This window comes from Chenopodium album, chromosome 15 (genome assembly GCF_948465745.1).
Source record: "Chenopodium album chromosome 15, dcCheAlbu1.1, whole genome shotgun sequence".
NCBI lineage: Eukaryota > Viridiplantae > Streptophyta > Magnoliopsida > Caryophyllales > Amaranthaceae > Chenopodium > Chenopodium album.
The window spans coordinates 43,023,240-43,045,729 of record NC_137848.1 but is presented as its reverse complement, the minus strand read 5'-3'; the positions used below and the strand labels follow the sequence as shown (position 1 = coordinate 43,045,729).

General features: G+C 35.4%; 2 pseudogenes; both read left to right on the top strand.

The window, feature by feature from the left end:
- Positions 1 to 17,436: 17,436 nt before the first annotated feature.
- Positions 17,437 to 20,218, top strand: LOC145581221 (protein GAMETE EXPRESSED 1-like; annotated as a pseudogene).
- A 475-nt stretch (positions 20,219 to 20,693) lies between these two features.
- Positions 20,694 to 22,490, top strand: LOC145582281 (cytochrome P450 89A2-like; annotated as a pseudogene).

The following is a 22,490-nucleotide window of genomic DNA, read 5'->3' as shown; positions in this document are numbered from 1 at the left end:
ACACTCAAGAGAGCTACGTTTTGCATGATTCCTTAGGAAAGGATACGTAGGCAACCCTTATAGGGTGGGCCACTTTAATTTTTACAAACCTCGCATTTCAGCAAATCAACTAAGAGAAATTAGCGCGAAAATTTGCAAACACATCCCAGAAAAGTTGTCGCCTGACGATAGATGTCAGCGTCGGCCGACGAACAGCAGCGTCTGGCGACGAACAGCAGCGTCTGGCGACAGAACTAAATTGCGACGCCAATTTTTCTGCATTAAACTGGGCGAATTTCGGTTTATTTTGGAAATTTTTGACTTCCGTACTCGAATATTTTCAGAAAAAATAATTAAGTGTTTTCATTGCTTTAATGGAGATTATAATGTAAATGTTGATTTAATTTAAAAAGCTAAAAATTGCATTAATAAAATAAAGTAAATTACATTATTGATGGAATTTAAATGAAAGCTTAAAAAATAAATTAACTTAAAAATTAAATTTGTCTAATAAGTTGAAAGTAAAGCAATGCTCTAATCTTTCTTCTCTTTCTTTGCTCTCTTCCAATTCTTGTCAGCTTCTTCTTCCTCATTCATTACTTTTGCTAGCAAGCATCCCTTAGAAGATCTGCATTCAATTTTGGTGTTAATAGTTTCTCCCTTAGCCATTACACCATGTTTCTTCTCTACCCATATCTTCTTTTTTGTAGAGTCAGCCTTCCTTTTCTCTTTGCCTTTAGTAGTGTCTTTCTTTTTAGGCATCATAGGAGTTTTAAATTCAACCTTTTCGCCTAAGAGTTCCTTAACAGGAACTATCTTGTCTCCTAGACGATTCTTCACATTGGTTTTATTTTGATCTTTCTTTTTGTCCTTTTTAGGCCTATCAAGTAGCCAAAGCTTCATATCCTTGGACAAAGAAGGAGGAACCTTTTGGGCGATAACTTCCCATAAAGGCCTAGCACTCCAATAAGCATCAAACCTCTCTACTTCTTGTGACACAGGAAATTCATAAGGACGACGAAGATCTCCAGAATGAATGGTTTGAGCAAGGCCATACTTCCTTTTTACCCTGCATGGGTAATAAAAAGTCAACTTGGATAAGCTTGGAAGACGACAGAAGGGTTGCTTGTTGACACCAACCATCTTCTCAATTCTCCACCAAGAGATGATCCATTTGATAGCAAAATCACAAGAAGCGAATATTTTACTCCATTCCCGACGACCCATCTTTATGGAAAAGCGTTTCTTTCACCTAACAAAGCAATTTGGTGTATATTTTTCAATATTGTCAGGAGGACTAATTAATTCTAGCCTCTCCATTAACCATATCTGTAAAAATTCAATGCAAATAATTAGTATTACTATACAAAAATATATATTTTTAATTTCCATAATTTAGAATATTATTTTTCTACCTGTAATAAAATTGGAGAGCCTCGAAGAGGTGCTTTTGGATTTTTCTTTAATTCATCTAAACTAAGCATAGTCTCTCTAACAATTAATGGCATTGGATTCCTCCCTGATTCAATTTGTTCCATGACAGACACTAATATTGCTTGACCCTAACGATTATTTCCACTAGTGAGGAGATATTGGCTAAACATGCAAAAGAGAAAAGTTCTCTTCCTATAAACATGAAAAGACTCAGAATATGGTCTATCAAAGTAGTGGCGTGAAAATTCTTTTAGATTTACTACAGTTCCATCTACAATATTTGTTAGATCCCCGTCTTTAAGATTAAAGAAATGCTCAAAATCTTTATAATAATATTCACTCATATTAGGAATTACCACAAGATCCATGGAAGGAAAGCCTAGAATAGCACCAAATTCTTCCGATAAAGGACTAATTTCATTATAGCCTAATCTAAAGCAATGAGTGTTTGGATCCCAGTATTCTAAGGCGGTATGAATAAAATTTATATCCATGTATACCCCCTTAATACCATAAATACCTCCCAGATGAAAGAAATCAAGCTCTTTTCTTTCCCTAGCAGTCAAAGATCGGCACCACTCACGAGTAAAATCACTAAAACTTTTAGACATGATTGCTTAAAGAGAATTAAAGCTAGAACTATTATTTTAATCTGTTCGAAATATACAAAATACGGCAGATTTGGGGGCTATTTATGCACAAAACTGGTACAGTTTGTTTTCCTAATGGATTCGGAGAAAAAAGTGTGTCGCTAGACGACAAGGACAGCGTCTGGCGACGAGGCCTGTCGCCTAGCGATAAGATCAGCGTTTGGCGACGACGTCAGCGTTTGGCGACAGTGAGTCGGTTCGATGACAGCTTTCTCGCGTTATGCAAATCATATGTTTTTTTTATTACGACTCAATTTTGTGCATTGACTTTATGCTTTTATCCCTTTCAAACACTTTTCGACTAATTTAAGCTTAATTAATTTTAGGCTTATGGTAGTCAAAATTTTATTTTCCATTTTTCTTTTTGGGGGAGAAAGTTGAATACCCTCCATTAATAATAAAAATGACGGAAATTTTTGCGCAAAACTTAGTCACCATTTTTTCACACACTCACATGCACATAAAATAAAAAATAATATATAAAATAAACATATAAATTTGTATATAAAATATGTCTAATATAGAAGTCATATAACACAAACTAGCAAAGTCCTACAAAGTCAAATAAAAATAAATACAGGTACAGCTACGGTGCCGGAGGACGCAAATGGAGAGGAATTCCCAAAGCATCAAAAAACAATGTAGATCGTGGGGTATACTCCTCACTAGCTCCAGGCTCACCCTGACGATAAATCGCTAACGGCTGAGGCTGTTGTGGCTGCTGCGACGACGAGCCAACCTCGTACGTCCACCACCCCCTATAGGAGCCGATGTCATGCCTCCTTGGCCTGTCGGCCTAACAGGTGCACCCTCAGACGAAGAGCCTGAACCCTCCGATCTCTCGGTGGGAACCATCTCCGACCGGCCACCCTCGCCCCTGGAAGAGGTACGATGACGTCTCGAGCCAGACCCGGATTTTTCTCTACTATCCTCGGGTCTCGTCCGAGTATGTGGCGGAGGAATAAGCTGCCCTTGTAAGAATAAATCAAGTCAGATGCAAACATAAACAAATAAAACATGTGATAAGGATAAGAGAAATACCTCTGTAGCAGTATCGTCACGACAACAGGAGGCTCGGTCCCTCAATCTCACCAGTTGGTAGCGAAAGGCATCCATACCCCTCGCCATCCTCGTTACTACCTCGCGAGTAAACTATCAAGAGAACAAGTCAGTAACAGTCAAAGATATATAAGTAAACAATGAACAAATGACTCACCCAAGTCTGATGTCGGGGAATAGACTACTCTATGAAACGATGTTCTGGAGGAGCCAGTGGAATCATCTCCTCGACCGGGCCATACATCCCCTGATTGGTGATGGATACCGGTGGAGGAACGAACTCTGAACGAATGTCCTTGCAAAACAACTTCAAATTGTTAGTATCTACTTGGGGGCTATACAAGGGACAAATGCACAAGATAAAGAATACCTCCTTTGCTCCCTCTAGCAAAGCAGGTGGTGGAGCCAAGAGCGACAACAGTGCCTCTGTGTAGCATAGCTCCAGACGAGCGTGAGTCTTCCAAGGTGTGCCCTCTGGCACCCTACTCGCCAAGGTCCTCAACCTCGCCTTATCGAATATATACCGAGGAGGGCGAGCAGGAACAACAAAAGCCTCCGAGGAGTGCTGAATAGCCACTCTCTCGCCTAGATAGACCGCAGCATCATACGTCCCCTGGAAGTACCGACGCTGAGCGATGTTTGCGCAGTAAGCGCAGGAATGTCAAAATCGGCCCACGGCCGAAACACTACGGCCGGCTCCTACAAAATGCATGCTCATAAGATAAAATCCTACTAAAGGTATAAGAAGGCAATTATTTGAGGAACATACCGAGAGGATCAACTCTCGAATGCGCCTAGTAGTAGCCTGATCATTGAGACGGCCTCCCCAACAGGCAGCAACGGGAAGCTCACGAGGTGAAGGTCTCGCCGGTGCAAGAGATGGAAAGTACACGTAGAACTAGATCTACGGGGATAAAGAAGTGTCAATAAATGCCAATGCAGATCTAGAGCTAACTTTAGTAAGGGAAATAAAGTATACCTCTACAAGTCTCCAAAAGTTGGAAAGCGCGATATCTCCCTCGAAGGAACTGTGACGACTGGAAAGTTGCAGTCCGACTAGGAAGTCCGCGTAGGCCAGGCTGACCCAATTATACGACCCGACCGTAGGAAGATCGCGAAGAACAGGAAGGTAGTAGAGTAGCACTCGACTACCTCTGTCAGGTGAAAAGGTCCCTGACAACAGGATGAGTGCGAAGATGCGCACCCACTGCTCTGGGGTGGTCGCATTATCCTGAAAGGCGCCCCAAGCATGGTCAGGCGAATGCATCTAGTGCTAAGCTACGTCGGATCAGCCTCAGTACGAGCCCGAATGGTGATAGGGCCCAACAGCTCCAGTACCTTTGGAGAAAAGACTGAGATCTCGCTATCGAAAGGAAGCGGGACCGAAGTGAACTCCAATCCCATGATAAGACTGAAGTTAGTAAGGGTAATAGTCATCTCACCCCAGGGAAAATGGAAGGTGTTGGTGGTGTCCCAAAAGAACTCCACCAAAGCTCGGACTACGTAGTGGCTCTGTCCGAAAGAGTACATAGCCTGAGTGGTTCTCGACAGAGGTGTCAAGAGCCGAATGTCGTGTTGCCAGAACCATGGTTGGGGACTCGCCCGCTGTGAATCCCTTGACGAACTCCACCAAAGCTCAGACTACGTAGTGGCTCGGGCGCGAAATATAGAGTACACTCGTCCCACTCTGGAAACCTCCCTAGAGAAGAAAAGGTCCCTACGCCGGCGTCAACGGGATCGTCCTCTCGATGAGCCTCCCTAGAACGAGAACTCAAACCTCGTCGTCTAGCCATGCTATGTTATGCAAAATAACAGAAAATTAAGGTTCTATAGTATCTAAGGTTCGCCTAGCCGCATGATACTATGTTCGCAAAACAAAACAAAAAAAAAAAACAGAGTACGTAGTGCTAAAGCAGAGCATGATTTTAATTCAAGCATAAATGGCAATTTTCAACAATCAAACAATTTCCTGCAATATTATGACAAATATTGTGACAAATTTTGATAAGAATAGCTAGCAAAAACACGAGAAACAAGTCACATTGTTCTCACAAACTCAAGGGGTTCAATAATGGCAATTTGCTCATTTCTTCACCAAATTGGGTAAAACAAGTCTCAAAATGCTCTAAACATGATATATGAACATAATCAAGCAATTTGAAGGCATAAAATTCAACGAACGAAGCGAATTAAGAATAATTGGGTTCGATTTTTTTGAAAACCGGGGCATAAACATCTCCGAATTTAGCAAAAACCGAGATATGTTTGAGGAAAAAACTTACATGGATCGGGAAAATAGATGAGATAAGCTTTGATTTGCAACAAGTTTGAGCGAATTTGGTGGACAAACGAGCAAGAACGCCCAATTTGAAGTCTCGAACGCAAATGAACAATAGCAGCAGCAGTCACGACAAATGAAGAAGAAAGGGGTTTTATTTCGAAAACCCGACATCAGCGCTAGACGACGAGTTCGTCGCTAGGCGCTGACCTTCGTCGCCTGGCGACAGAGCTAAAATCCTGGCGACAATGTGTTCCAGCGTGCGCTGGAGCGGCGACAGGATATGTGACCCTCATAAATGACTATGCGGACCATATGCGGAAATTTCGGGTTCCTTGGTACGCCAGTTAGCCCCTGTAAGCAATTTGACATGATTAAGTAATCGGCTCGATTACAATCACAGTAGGTGATCGACCTGATAAAAGATCGTTTCACTTAGCTTAAAGCGCCTAAACATTGGCTCATCGCAAGCACCGATGTAATGGTTCACAAGCAGCAAAATAAGCCGATGTACTGGCACCGCGGTAATTTCAGCAAACATCACAGCAGCAAAGTTCAAGCGAGCTTTAAGGATCGACAAGCGTTGGTCTTCAGTAATTTTCTTCGGAATATTATCGCAATAACTGAGGATGACTTCAAGCGAAGTTATCTTCGACGTCGTTCCCTAGGATGTGGTTGGTTGTCAGAAAATTGAGGATAACTTCAAGCGAAGTTATCTTCGACGGCGTTCCCTAGGATGTGGAAGGTTGTCAAAAAAATTGAGGATGGCTTCAAGAGAAGTTATCTTCGACGGCGTTCCCTAGGATGTGGAAGGTTGTCAGAAAATTGAGGATGGCTTCAAGCGAAGTTATCTTCGACGGCGTTCCCTAGGATGTGGAAGGTTGTCAGAAAATTGAGGATGGCTTCAAGCGAAGTTATCTTCGACGACGTTCCCTAGGATGTGGAAGGTTATTAGAAATAAGAGGTAACCTCAAGCGAAGTTATCTTCGATCATATTCCCTAAGATGTGGAAGATGGTCATAAAACAGCGGAAATTGAAGGCAACTGCAAGCGTGGTAGTCTTCAGGCGATATCCCCTAGCTTGAGGAAGATCGTCAAACAAAAATCGGTTACTCCAGAGACGTGTGCTCGACGGTGCAAGATACGCATTTCTTAACTCTTTTATCTGTTTTAACTAACGCTAGTTTGCAGGTATCGGCGTTACAAGAATGATTTAGGAGCGCAAAACGTTCTGAATCATTCTTCGTCCCTATCGCTACTTTGACTTTTGTTTTCGAAACTTGCGTTTCTCCAAACTCAGTCAAAGTGGGGGCTTCTGTAGACACCCAAATGTGTCTCCCCAAAACCAAATCCAGTGATGAATACCTTTCACGTCATTTGATTATCGAACGAAGTGAAAGTGTGGAAAGTCTAGTGATGTGGATGTTTTTCTTAAAATATCTCTCTTTCTGCTTTATAAATTTTTCTTTTCTTACTCTATTTATATAAAAATAGCCAATCCAATTTGGTTTGGTCCATGATAAAGGTCCAATAGTAGTGTAGTTGGATTGGGCTTGAAAAGAGCTTTCCAATGATATATTATAAGCCCAATTCTGATGAATTATGAGGAAGTTATGGATTAAATTAAATTAGGCCCAATGATTTTAAATGCGACCCAATGATCTAGAGGAGGGTCTATTAATTATTATTCCTAAAGTAATTAGGATTGATTTTGATCTTCTAGGAATATCTAGAAGGTTCTCTTTAACTCTAATAAGATTAGGATTGATAATTATATTTTTAAAAAAGATGTTTTAATTTGAATAAAATATATTAAATCTGATTTTAAATCTGCTTGGACGCAAAATTACCTGTAACCGGTTTAAAAGGTGATTTAGCGTGTAAAAGCGCGTTGTACTTTTGAACCAGCGCGAGACGTCAGAGTCGTAGCAAGGTGAGGGGTAGGCTGTCTGTCCCTGACTGATTTTGCTTTCTCAGCCTAAGCTGGCTTTTTGACCGACTTTTCCTTCCTAGGAGTAGCCGTCCTATTGGTGATTAATTCTTTGATTTCACCCTTGAAACTCGTCATGAATTTCATGAGCTCGTCTCGGGTGATTGGGGTTGATCCTGCCACCTGAGTAGGATTAGACGGCTGCCCGGGGGGCTTGCTTGTACCCGCCTAGTCAATGTTCCGCCCCTGTCTCTCCTTGTGATGGATGTGCTTAGAGATGAATGACCCATCGTGGGCCACATAGGTTTCGACATCACAATCGTCACCAGAGTCATGGTCCGAATGGACCTCTCCATCAACCAGAGGCCGGTTGGTCTCTGGAGGCGGTACAGGTTCTTATGAAACCATCTTTGAGGTACACTCCCCACAGACGGCGCCAAATGTTTCGGGTGTTTTGTGTCCCTTGGGAGAGTTACAACTCGAAGGCTGAATCCAACGAAGCCGCCTGTACCTGCAAAAGAACGGAGCTCCGGATGTTCGGAGGTCCACCTCCGAAGATTAAGTTAGTAGGATTCGGAGTAAAACGTGCGGAAAGTAAGTCTCTTCTCGGATTCCGAGATCAGGTGTTGTCTGTTTTCGAGAGCAATCAATGATGTAATGATTAAGACGTGCCCCAATAAAAGGGGGGAATCTCCTATTTATAGGGTCCTAGAGAGGTGTGCCCTGTCCTAGGGTTTGGTGACCAAGGATTTAGGGCAGTGCCGTTTTGCTGCTCTCCTTGGGATTTGGGCCTTGAAGGCCGCCATTCCCAGGGGCCATATCTGCGTGACACGTGTCATAATCTGGGAAGTCCATTTGGACACCTCTTTCAATGACACGTGTCGCGCTCTCATTGGGCCACTTGGCGGGGTATAAAATACCTAAATCAATATATATAATGAAAATTTATACGCATATTAATTAATAAATAATTGAGTTGAAAAAAAATAAAAGCAAAACATGTCAATTATTTTAAAACAGATGAATTTAAAAATATAACTTTTAATAAAAATCATCCCTTCTCCTTTCTCCATAAATCTATAGAGTTTATAAATTTGGCTATTTTGAACATTTTCTAGCTATCCAATTACTTTTAGATTATTTTGCAGTGTATGTTATTAAAGCTACACTTTAACCATAAGCCTAGTATATGGCGAACTTACGTTAATATTATTGAAAGACGGTTAATTTGAGGATGACTTTAACAATTTTATGGTAACTCTAACCTCTTTAAGTGTAAAATTTATTCTAATTAGTTTAATTTATTCTAATGTGTACCTATCTTCAATTCTAATGGAATATATGTCATAAAAGTTACTATGATTAATCTAATACATATAGAAAAAATTAAAAAAAATAATCCCGCCTTTAGCACATCTTCTCAAAATAATCGCACCTTACATATTTCAGAAATAATCCCATCTTTGTACCCCATATTCTCAAAATGAGCCTTTTTACCTTCAACTTGGAAAATTGTTTAGATTTTTTTTTTATTTTCCTCTAATCCATCTTCTCTCACCCCACCCCCTCCATGGCTCCATCCATGTCAACCACCATAACCACCTCCACAACACCACCTGACTTCCTCCCAAAATCCTAATTCCAACTTGAATTCCCATCCCCACCCCTTTCACCACAGATCTAACCTCCACCCACACCACCATCTGACCTTCACCCAAACAATCTTCATTCTAGCTTCTTCTTCACTGCACCAATGAAAAATCAATCAAATTTTCATAAATGTAAATCTAAATTCAACGGCCATTAAACCTATTTCTGAAGCTCCATTTGTTTATCAATGGAGACAAATTGAAAAACTACAGGAAGTTCCAAAGTGTCAAGGTTGAAGAAAATGGAGATGATCGAAAATTTAGGTTAAAGGTTTAATTGGAAAGAAGATAAATTGAAACGAAAAATGAAGGAGTCGAAATTGGAATTGGAATGAAATGGTTGACGAAGAGAGAGAATAGGGTGTTTTCGTGGGGGGTAAGGTTGGGAATTCGGGATGAGGTCTGGTGGGTGTAATTGTAGTATGGAGGTTTGGTGGTGGTGGTCATGGAGATCTGCCATTGAAGGAGTGGGGGAGGTGAGAGGTTTGAAGGAGATTTAAGAAATAAAAAGAATTTAAAAAATACCCGGTTGTTTCAATGGTGGCAGGCGGTGGTGGGCCATTTCAGTCCGGCGATAAAGGGGGTGGTGGTACACGGGCTGGGGTTGGGAGATTTTTTTTATTTATTTTTATTTATTTAAAAATAGGACCAATTAGAAGGTAACAAGTGTCAAGTCAACTTCTAAAAGAGGTTTGGGTTGTATCCGCCACGTGAGAGTGCAAGTCCAAGATTAGAACTTTTTCATAATTTACCTGTTAAATACGAGTCTGAGCTGTACCCGTCATGTGAGAGTGTAAGTCCACCACTTTACAAGACCAAGGAGGTTCCACCTCAAAATTAAACCATATGGCAATGAGGAGAGTAGTCCCTTAGTATTAGATAGTGGTGGTAACTCTTGAATACTTTCAATGTGGGATTCCATTACCACTACACTCTCCCTTTAATCTTTTTAGTGTGGGACAAGAGAATGCTCATAGTCATATGTGGGTTGTTCATGGGCTCAACACTCCCCTTCATATGTGAGTTGTCCATAATTTTGGACCAATATACTTTAGCCATTAAGGGCTAAAATGGCCCCTAAAACCTTAACCGAATATTTTTTCGACACGTAAACCGATGAAAAAGCTGAATCGGGCTGCAATGTACAATTTATAAGAACTTTTGGGTTGTAATTTGCAATTTTTTTTTAAATGGTAGCAATTTGTAAAACACTAATTTCAAACGACTGCAATTTGCAAATTTTCCATTACCATATACAAAGTACTTTACAAAACATTATATACATATATAGCCAATAGCTAGGGTACTAATAAAATACTCCTTGTGTTATTTTATAGAGTACTTCCTCATTTTTCTTATTCGCACTATCTAGTATGGGCACGAGATTTGCTAAAAAGTAAAATATACGGAATGTCAAATGTGTCCATGTGATACAAAGTTACAAACATTTTTTTTTTTTTTTGGACAAAAAAGGTGGGATAATAATGGTTGTTATCATATGGATATAAACTATAAAGGTAGTTATGGTATTTTATGTGTATCAACAATAGCAAAAAGTAAATAAAACATACTTTATCTGTTCCATTTTGAATTTTTGATAGGTACACACGGTCTTTAAAATTTAACGAGTTTTAAACCAGTGCGATGCACGGCGGTTTGATGTATTATAAAAATTATTTGTATTGTATTTTTGCTTAGTATTTCGATTTCATATAACAAATTAAAAATTTTCAAGTTATTAAAATTGCATTATACACCAAATGGAAGAAATATGCACAACTAAACATAATTTGAAGTCCGCTTTAGTCTTCACTTTCACTGTTGACCCACAATCACCTTTATGCAAATTAAAAATAACAATTTTTTTATAATTTAAAAAACAAATTGGTCATATTTAATAATATAAATGAAACTTAAAATATGAATACATATATAGTTGAATGAAAAATAGATATAAAAAAAAAACTTACTATTTTCAATAGGGTGTAGTGGGTCTATGAACAATTAATTTTCCTTTACAAAAAACACTATATATATATATATATATATATATATATATATATATATATATAACACTAATTTTGGGTTTAGCATTCCTATATTTACATTTTTGTAAGTTTGAAGAAAGTTAGTTATTTTTCGTAAAGGCATGATTAATTTTTCGGCTATTTCACCAAATGCCACTGAGTACTTAAAAAATTCACCAAATGCCATCAAGCTTTTCAAAATTCACCAAATGCCATCGAGCTTTTACAAAATTCACCAAATGCCATTAATGACTAACGGTCGTTAACTCCGTTAGTCATTAAGATTAAATCTTGACACGTGTCATAATATGATTGGTTCATTTTAATTAATAAAAATAATATTTTTTTTCTTTATTTTCGTGGCAAAAATTGCTCTGGTATAGTTTTGGGGGTCATTTTGAGCCTTTATGGGTACAAATTAAGCTCGGAATTGACAAAAAAAAAACCTATATGCTCCGTTTTGTGTGTTGAAAAATATTTCGATTAGCGTGTCGTTATTTTTTAACCATCAAAATTGATCGGGTAAGGTTTTAGGGGTCATTTTGAACCTTTATGGAAACAAATTAAGCTCAGAATTGACAAAAAAAACGTAAATGCTCCGTTTTGTGTGTTGATAAATATTTCAATTAGTTTGTCGTTATTTTTAACCATCGAAATTGATCGGGTAAGGTTTTGGGGTCATTTTAACCCTTTATGTTTACAAAATTAAGCTTAGAATTGACAAAAGAATAACGTAAATGCTCCGTTTTGTGTGTTGAAAAATATTTCGATTAGCGTGTAGTTATTTTTTAACCATCAAAATTGATCAGGTAAGGTTTTGGGGGTCATTTTGAGCCTTTATAGAAACAAATTAAGCTCGAAATTGACTAAAAAATAACATATATGCCCCGATTTGTATGTCGATATCGTAATATTTTTTTTCGGAAAAAAAATGCGAAATAGGGTATTTACGTTTTTTTTTGCCAATTTCGAGTTTAATTTGTACCATAAAAGGACAAAATGACCCCCAAAACCTTACCCGAATAATATTCGTCACGAAAATCGAAAAAAAGTATTATTTTTATTCATTAAAATAAATAATTATTGTGTATTAATTTTAAAAAGTAATGGCATTTGGTGAAATAAGAATTGCATTAACAGAAAACTAACGTTCATATGCTATTAGTGGCACGAGGTGTCATTGTATTGTTTGTCAGTGGCATTTGGTGAATTTTGAAAACTTTGATGGCATTTGGTAAATTTTATAAGTACTCAGTGGCATTTGGTAAAATAGCCGTTAATTTTTTTATTTCTTTTATTTTTAATTTTTTTTTTAATTTGTAAAGGCATGATCAATTTTCATTTATAAAGCTAGTTTTAAAATAGGGTATTTGTAAAGGCATTAGATAAATTTTTTTTGTTAATTTTTTTTTTAATCAGAAAAATAGGAAGTGAACACGTGACTTTCCAACTTTTTGTTTTAAAATAGAAGTACAGATATAGATTTGTTATTTGGTAATCATTTACAAAATATTCATATTTAGCATAGTCACTTAAAATCGACTTATAGAAGTTGGATCAAAATCATACGGTGATACGGAGTAGCAATTATTGAGAGTTATGTTTTCGTGAGGCAAAATTGATCATAAATAATAATTAATTAATCACCTAATTAAACCATTTACTAATCCACAAAACACAAGCATGAGAATATAAGGGAAAAAAATTGATGATGCTAAATTTTTCAAAAGATAAATACATATGCAACATATATCAAGACAAATTTTATCCGTTTTCTACTAACATAGTTCTTAAAACCATTATTAAAAAAATCTATAAATTCCTCAAATTTCTATTTAATTGCACAATTGGCATATGAATATACATTTGAAAAAATCATTACTAACAAATTATAGAGAAACACACCTTTGAATTTGTAATATTAATCAGAAAGATAGGAAAATTATTATAGAATTGTTACATAAAACTGTATATTCAACTCACTTGTCAACGCCATTATCAGAGATCAAAGAATGCAGGACTTGAAATCTTTTGCCAGATTATAAACGTAAAAATTTACTAAAATTACAACTAACCTTTAAAAAAATCAGAGAAGTTAGAGTGAAAGAGGATTGATCTGATGACAATGACGAAATTAGTGACTATTGCAGATTGTAAATTAATTAACTGTTCAAACGGGAAAACAAATTGATTTGGTGAGGAAAGAGAAATTTAAATTTAAAAAAAAAAAAAAGAATGTTGATAAAAAAGAAACTGAACAAAAAAAAAAAAAAAAAAAAAAAAGAACAGCATAATAAACCATAAAATATATACCAAAGGAGTATCAATTTGTCTTCCTGGTTTGAAAGATAGAAGCGCTTCAAACTTTAATTTAAGTGAAATCATAGAAAAAAATTAATAAACAATCTGCCACTAAGAAACAGATAACTTGCATCAAAAATCAAAATTGGGGAAAGAAAAAAAACAAGAAAAACAGAATTCCAAATTTTATTAAGTGTAGTAAGGATGAAAGAGAGATTTAAGTGATAATTAAAATTGAATTACAAAGTTGGATCAAAAGTATACGGAGTAGCAATCACTAAGAGTTATTTCCCTAAAAAAAAAGTTAATCTTTGTGGGGTAAAATCAATCATAAGCATTAATCAACTTACTAAACCTTTTATTTATTAATCAACAAAAGGCCAATATTAGAGAAAAATTAACTTCTAAAAGGCAAACCTGCAAACTTGAATGAAGCAAGAGTATTAAAAAAACAACACTATAAAAGAATCCATATACCATTGGCTCTTCACCTAAAAAATCATTTTAATCACAAATTGAAAAATAATCACAAATAAAAATTAGAAATTGTATGTACTATAAAAATCAATTAATCTTTTTTTTTTCTTAAAAAAATAGTGTGAGTATAAGAGGGATCACAAATCTACAACCTTCATCAATGGCCATAATACAATCTTTAACTAGTGTGTAGCCCATGCGTTGCACCGGGTTGCTACTTCAATAATTCTTTGTGATGATGTTTTGATATTTATAATCTCTTTCTTTTTTTTTATTTTTTATTTTTTATTTTTTTTAATTTTTATAATTAGACTTTGTGATTATCAATTATATATATTTATTTTCATGCTTATAACATACTTGATAACTGGCTTAGATGGTTAAATAACCATTATTCTTATAAGAGGTTGGGTGTTCGAATCCTCTTATCATCATCTTTTATATGACCCAATATTGGGTAAGTAGTGATGATGTAGCATAATGAAAGATGGAGTAGGTGACGTGGTCGTTTAGTAATCTTTAACCGTGAAACCGAAGGGAAGCGTTGTTTGGGAAGAAATTCAAGTCCAAGAAATAGAAAGATAAGCATCCAGTTTTTTAAAAAAAAAAAATTAATTTTTTTTAAGATAAACATCCAGATGAGTATGTCAAAAATAAAAAAAAATAAAAAAAATAAAAACAAAACAAAAAATAAAAAATAAAAAATAAAAAATAAAAAATGTACACATGGCACTCTATATTGTCTTTAAGTTTTCCTGTTTTAAATACGGAGTAGCAATCACTAAGAGTTATTTCCCTATGAAAAAAGTTAATCTTTGTGGGGTAAAATCAATCATAAGCAATAATCAATTAATGAACTTACTAAACCATTTATTTATTAATCAACACAAGGCCAATATTAGAGAAAAATTAACTTCAAAAAGGCAAACTGCAAACTTGAATGAAACAAGAATATTAAAAAAAAAAAAAAAAAAACAACAACAACACTGTAGAAGAATCCATATACCATTGGTTCTTCACCCCAAAAATCATTTTAATCACAATTGAAAAATAATCACAAATAAAAATCAGAAATTGTATGTACTATGAAAATCAAATACTTTTTTTAAAAAAAAATAGTGGGAGTATAAGAGGGATCACAAACCTACGACTTTCATCAATGGCCATAATACAATTTTTAATGTTCATTTTTCATTCTATTTATAAATCTTAAACGGAGAAGTTAAAAAAACATCGTTTAGTAATCTTTAACTGTGAAAAAAATAAAAAAAAATGTACACATGACACTCTAAATTGTCTTTAAGTTTTCCTATTTCAAAATAATAGTATAGATATTATAAAGAATGGAATGATCTTGATATTTTATAAAATGACCGTTTTAGACTTTAACATGCTAGAAAATTTATTAAGAATTTTTTTCCAAAGAAAAAAAGAATTATTAAGAATACAAAATGTCAAAAGAATGCACTGGAAAAATAACTGACGCTTCTTGTGTGCCTATCTCTCCCGCGCGCAAAACATACTCGCGCTCTTCACAAATCTCCACTTCAAAAGTCATTTTCACACAACATAACGTATACTTTCAACTTTTTTTCAAATTACTTTGCATTTTAATCAGGTATCCACTCTTTGTTTAATTCTTTCATTTCTTTGGTTAATTTTGTGTATGAAATTTTGTTTTTTATTTGTTGAATGCTTATGCATGCCTTGCTATATGCCTTTTCAACTTTGAGACTGTAATAGCGTTGTAATTTTATATATACATAGTATTGACATTTATGAATACATATCACATATCCACAGTGATGGATCCAGGAATTGTAACTAGGGGTAGCATAAAATAATAAGGAAAAAAAAAATTAGAAAAGTATATATCATATACAAGTATTATCATTTAATAATTAGCCTTTAAATTTTAAAAATTCATTTTCATAGATAAATTCTACTACTTTATAATTTTTTATAACTGAATTGAAAGTCCTTGAAAAACAAAAAATTATGTACAAATATAAGGAAAAGTAATTTGTTTCAAATTAAAAAATAAATTAAAAAAATTAGAAGCTAAGAGACCTGTTTTAGGTCTCTTTTGTTTTAATATGGAAAACAGGTTCAATAAAAAAAAAAAAGTCAGAACCTAAGAGCTCTGTTTTATATAACAGGTCTCTTTTGTTTTAATATGGAAAACAGGTTCAATAAAAAAAAGTCAGAACCTAAGAGACCTGTTTTAAGTATAACAAGTCTTTTTTCTTTTAACATGGTAAGCACCCAAAAAAGTAGCGAGTTTGTTGGCACTTGTTATAGCAGCCTCAAAGAGACTGTTTATTTAAGATAACTTGAACCTTTTTTTTTTTTTTTTTTACTTCCTCCGTTCTTTTTTTATTGCACCATAAGGGATTTCACACCTGCCAATGCATTACTTTAGCTATCAATATCTTCAATTATACTTTTGTAAAAATTATAAAAATTTGATATTTGAAAAGTAGAGTTCGATACGAATCTAACTAGATCCCACATGATATATTTTTCCTAATGTATAAATCACAAATGATGGTCAAAGAAGATTAAGTGAATAGTGTAAAAGTCCTAATGGTGCAATAAAATAAAAACGAAGGAAGTATATTTTTTTTTTTATATATATTAAAGGGGTGACATGTGCTACCCCTTGTCTTTTCGTGGATCCGCCACTATATATACATTAGATCAGATGACGGACTTCAACAATATTTTCAATTCATACATTCTCCATTTCTTTCTAATAACTATCATATACGAAGTATCTCACAAAAATAATTATTGCATTTGTGAGAGTGTAAGAGTAAGATAAAAGATCATTATCTAAAAGCAATTTTTCAAGGGGGGATATGGAGGAGAGACTAACCATCCCTCCATCTCCTTTGTCCTCGCATGCCTTGCTTATTATATGCCTTTTCAACTTTCAAGGCTGTAATACCGTCGTAATTATGTATGTACATAGTATTGGCATTTACGAATACTCATATATTAATTTTTAGATGACGGATTTCAACAATGTTTTTTAATTCATACTCTCTCTTTTTCTCACATAAATAATTATTGCATTTGTGTGTAAGATAAAAGAGCATTATATAGAAGCAATTTTTTTATTTTGCTTAGTTAGTTTTAATCTTATTTATAAATTTTAAGCAAACTGTGTCTTTACAAACATGTTGGCCATTGTATGTTTCATCTAAAATAAATTACAATGTTGTAACCAAGTTTTACCAACCTGTATGGAATATTCAGTTTTTAATTATTAACTGAATTCGAAATTTCTAGAGGATCTATCATATAATTTCATTCATAATCATACATACTGTTTGATATAATACAGATCCACAAAGTACAAGACGACACATTGTCTTTTGTCATGGTCTCTTGGATACTTGTATATGTAATGAATTGTAAAGGAAATTCTTATTAATGTTTGCAAAATGAAATGCATATCTTGTAAGTTTTGGTAAGTACAATACAATATTTTTCTTATAAAACATAAATGCAGCATATAAAATCGAAATCATGATAATTAGTTTTGCAAATGCAGGATTTATTTTCTTCATAAGGATTGCTGATAGTGACCTTGATCCATGAAGTTGGAGATGGGGAATCGTTGTACTTATGCAGGATTAATTTGGTAATGTTTGTTACACTTTTGGCAAAAGGCCATTCTTTTTCATGGGGCTGGTTTTCTTCCTCTAAATCCTCATCATCTTCTAGTAATAATCACCAATATTCAAAGAACACGAATTTAAATGGTATGGTTGCAGAGTTTTCTTTGGAAGCCTTGGATGATCCTAAAGCGGTTGAACTAATTGAAAATGCGAGGATGAAGTTAGGAGGATCGAATCCTTGTTGGTTTCACGCGTACAAGAATTTGGTTTCTTCGTGTTCAGAGATTTTTGCTGCAGAGGAAAAGAGAAGTAGGCTTGCTTGGCTTCTTAGTGATTGTTTCCAAAGAGATTCGGGGAGGGATCCTTTTCCTTCATGTAACGCGGATGGTTTCATGGTTGATTGTCTTCGAAAGCTGAACAATGATGATCACAAGACTTATTTGGAATTTTACCTTGAGACCAACTCAATTTGCCATCAGTTACAGTTAAGTAATACTCGATTTATCACATATTATTAATGGTGTTTATTTTCCCTAATTACATTTTTTTTTGGGGCAGGTCTAAGGCTTTTAAGCTTCAAGTTGAAAGTTTGGTAAATGACTTGAAGAATTCAGCATTATCTACTGAAGAAAAACTAGAAACCATTGAAGAAAAATCAGATACTCTGCTCCATAATTCGAATCAAATCCAAGAATCAATAACATCAATTGATGAACAAACACAAAAGGTGGGAGACAACCTTAAGAACATGCTAGGTGACTTAGGCATTGTCATGAAGCGTACAAAGGAGCTTAACGAGCAAGCAAGGGGTATTGCTTCGTCTCAAGCAGAGTTACTAGAAGGACAAGGGCTAATGAAGGAGAAAATGGAAGAAAGTATTGCAAGAGTAGAAGAATCTTATAGTCATCTAAGGACATTGAAGGTTTGCAGAATAAGGCATCTGAAGTTGAAAAGGAGGTTACTAGTCTTGAAGCAGCATTGTCTTTAAGGCTGCATAACCTTCAAGGAAAAGCTGATGATATTGCTGATATGGCTGGACTTTCGATAGAGAAGCAGCACCAACTTCTTGCAAGTCAATCAGAGGCTCTTCACGGTCTTCAGTCTCTAACTGATTTTAGTCTAAAGCTCTTCAAGAGAGCAGGTAATTTTTTTTGATTTATTTTTTTGTGAGAAATAGCACGTACACTACACAGTGTGTAGACTAATTCAACACACACACATACACATAGACAAAAGTAAATTTGTGTACTATAATTTTACCTGATAGCATCACACATAGAAACACTAGTTATGTCACAAAGTTACACTCCAAAATGGGTGCATGTGGTCTAACATTAGTAACATGTGCGAAGCATGAACTGTTTTATCGTGTATAAGCATAGATTTACCGATTCATACATCTTATAGGGTTTATGCTTCCCTGGTAAAATGCTCCTTCAATAAAGAATTTTGATTTGTTTTTCTTTGCTAAAATTCAAGGCTTATGATTTTCTTACAGGGCCACTTTACAGCAGATGGTAGGATTTGCTCAGGGCCAACACCGAGAATTAAAGGAGCAACAGGAACAGCTACTACAGGCTCACAATCTTTTGGCCAGTAATTCAAAATCAATGTTGGAAGCTCAGGTTATTACTTACCTCAAAACTTTTAAGTAAATTTTGAAGAAAAGAAACATTTAATATAAACTCATTGACTGACATAATTTATAAGTATGTCTTAAATTTTGTAGGAAACTTTTGAGTCGAAACAAGCAAATATGTTTACTGCCACTGATAAGCTCTTTGCCCTACACAATGCCATGCTGCTTGAGTCAAGGCTTATTAAAGCATTCTTCGTCTACTCCCTCCTAATCGTCGTTTTCTACATGTGTACCAGCACAAAGAAGACCTACTCTGTCAGATGCAGTCGCTACCTAGGTATGTATTTCTTACCTGCAGAAAGTTAAGTGATTTTTTAAGTATATTTGCAGAAGCTAATTTTACATGAAACAATATATCACTAATTGTGCAGGTCTATGCACTGCATTTACAATAGAGTGCGGTATACTGCAGTTTACATCTATCGAAATTGAACAGAAAACTCGACTCAGAACCATAGTGAAATCACTTCTTGGCGCTTATGCTGGTATCCAGCTTTTATATGCTTTCGTTACATACAGGTATACAGAAATATTTCCAAACAAGCAGCTTAGAATATTTTCTTTTTGAATTACTAAAAATATTTAAGTAATATGACTGTAGTTTTACAAACTAATATGGGTTTTTGCAGGACTATGAAGCACTAAATCACAATATGTTAGCAACTTTGACAGAAAAGGTAAACAACATTCAAAAAGTAAGAGATTATCCTTCAGATGATGAGGAAATGGATAGTGAAGTTGATTGGATTTCATGGGTGGAGACCGATTTGCCGGAAGATTCAAGCATTCATGAAGGTCCAAACTATATGCCACCAGTTGAAGAGGTAAGAAAGTCACAAAACTCTGTTGTGGGTTGTGATGAACGAAAGTATAATCTCCGAAATCGCAAGCATTTGAATAATGATTTACATATGTAAAGTGTTTTTTTTTTTTTTTTTTTTTTTTTTTTTTTCTTTTTTGTTTGTAATACAAAAGATGATGAAAATGTTCAATAGATGTAACAACTATTAAAGTAACATGCTGACAAACTGATGATTTATAAATTATAATTATATTTGTATGTACACTAACTTGTAATTTTTTTTCCCCTAAACTTTAGAACTACATAAGATTATTATAGATAGGTTTTGTTATGTTGCATTTTCAATGTCCATTTCCAATGGAGTCAAAGCTATATCTTCCCTTAAAATAAATTAAATTAAAAAGGTTGTTTTTTATTTTTTATTTTTTTTATTTTTTTTGTAGAGCATAGCACTATTTATTCACTGTATGTGAATTGTGAATATGCAAATAGCTATTAACTTATTTTTATTTACATGCGAGATTTGACCAAAGGTCAATATGAAACAACGTGATCAGGAATGTTGTTTAATGAAGTTGAATGCGTAAATTTAAATTAAACCTCATAAAATTATAAAATTAAAAAATAAAAGTAAGCATATCAAAAATTTAGGTGCAATTAAAGTAAGTGATAGGAATGTAATGAAAGGAGAGCCTCACAATCAAATATCTGAAAGGTTTAGTTTTTTCAGCAATGACTTTACTGTTTCAGCACACAAACATAGACTTTAATCAGAAAATATACCCTTGAACAAGATGCTTGCTACCAAATATGCAAGAGAGCTAAACAATTAGAGAACAAACATGGAGCTATGATTTGTGATTGCTGTAACAACATGCATTACAGCTTTAATAATCACTTACCTATCCTTAAACCCGAAACTGAAATCGAAAAAATGGCCTCCAGGACCCCAATATGTGTCAATTATTACCATGATTATATGGTTAAGAAGATCATTTGCAGAATCACAAACAGCCCTTAGAGCATTTACCTCAAAGTTCGGTCCAATTGTCACGCTCTCATCAAATCCTTCACGCCCTGTGATATTCATATTCAATCTCGCTTTGGCCTACCAGGCTCTAGTTCAGAAGGGGGCCTTATTTGCTGATCGACCTGATCCACTTCTTATTCCTAAGATACTTAGCAGTAACCAGCACACCATCACCTTAGCAGGATATGGGCCTTTGTGGTGCATCCTTCGTCGCAACCTAACATCACTTATCCTCCACCCTTCTCGAGTCAAGGACTTCTGCTTGGCTCGTAAGTGGGTCCTTGACATTCTCCTTGATCGTTTCAAGGTTGCTAGTGCTAGCTCAGACTCAGACTTAGGCTCAAATTTGGGTGTGGTGAAAGTGATGGATCAATTTGGTTTTCTATGTTTCATTTACTTGTAGTTATGTGTTTTGGGAATAAGATGGAAGAATCTCAGATCAAAGAGATTGAAGCTGTGCTTCAGGAGTTATTGACTTCATTGCTTTCACGCTTTTGAGTACTTAACATCAGGCAAGCTTGGTTGACAAGGATTTTATTTCGAAAACGCTGGAATGAGTTCTTTAACTTGAAGTATAAACAGGAAGAGGTGCTTATCTCTTACATCAGAACCCGGCAGCAGCAGCAGGAACAGCATCAGAGTGCCGAAACAGCAGATGATAAAGGAGAAAGTACAACACTAAGTACATGTTATTTTTTTTTTTTTTTTTTTTTTGACGAAAAGTACATGTTATTTGGATACTTTGCTGACACTAGAAATCCCAAACTCTACAGCAGGATCAAGAAAGCTGTCAGAAGAAGAATTAGTGTCACTTTGTTTTGAATTCCTTAATGCAGGAATTGATACAACCTCGACGACTTTGGAATGGATAATGGCAAACCTTGTAAGGCATCCAAACTAAGCTCTTTGAAGAAATCAGAGGAGTCATTGGAGAAGAAGCAGAGGAAGTTCCGGAAGTTGCACTTTCGAAGATGCCTTATCTCAAGGCTGTAGCATTAGAGGGACTAAGACGGCATCCCCCAGGTCACTTTGTCTTGCCTCATGGGGTGACACAAGAGGTGGAATTAGGTGGTTACACAATAACTAAAAATGCATCCTTAAACTTTGCTGTTGCTGAGATAGGTAAGGATTCTGAGGTGTGGGACGATGATCCCATACAGTTTAAGCCTGAGAGATTCATGGGTATGGTCATGGACCGCGATATAGATCTTGAAGAGTTTGATAGCACAGGATTTGGAAGCCGCGAAATAAAGATGATGCCCTTTGGTGCAGGCAGAAGGATTTGTCCTGGCCGTGGTTTATCTGATATGAAAATTTAGATGGACTGTTGTAGATGGAAATGAAGTGGATTCATCTGAGAAGCAAGAGTTTACCATTGTAAGGAATCCACTTCAACAACAAATTTCTCCTAGGAAAATTAAGTGAAGCAGCCCTTTCGTTTATATTGGTCCAAAACTCCTCCGATTCAAAGCTACATGATATTATATATACCAGTTTGATCTCAACCTACTTGTTAATAATGACCCAAATTTTCTATTTGCATCTTGGAAAAAATAAAAAGTACATTAGTGTTCCGAATAATACTTCCTTCACCCTCCATTTTCATAGT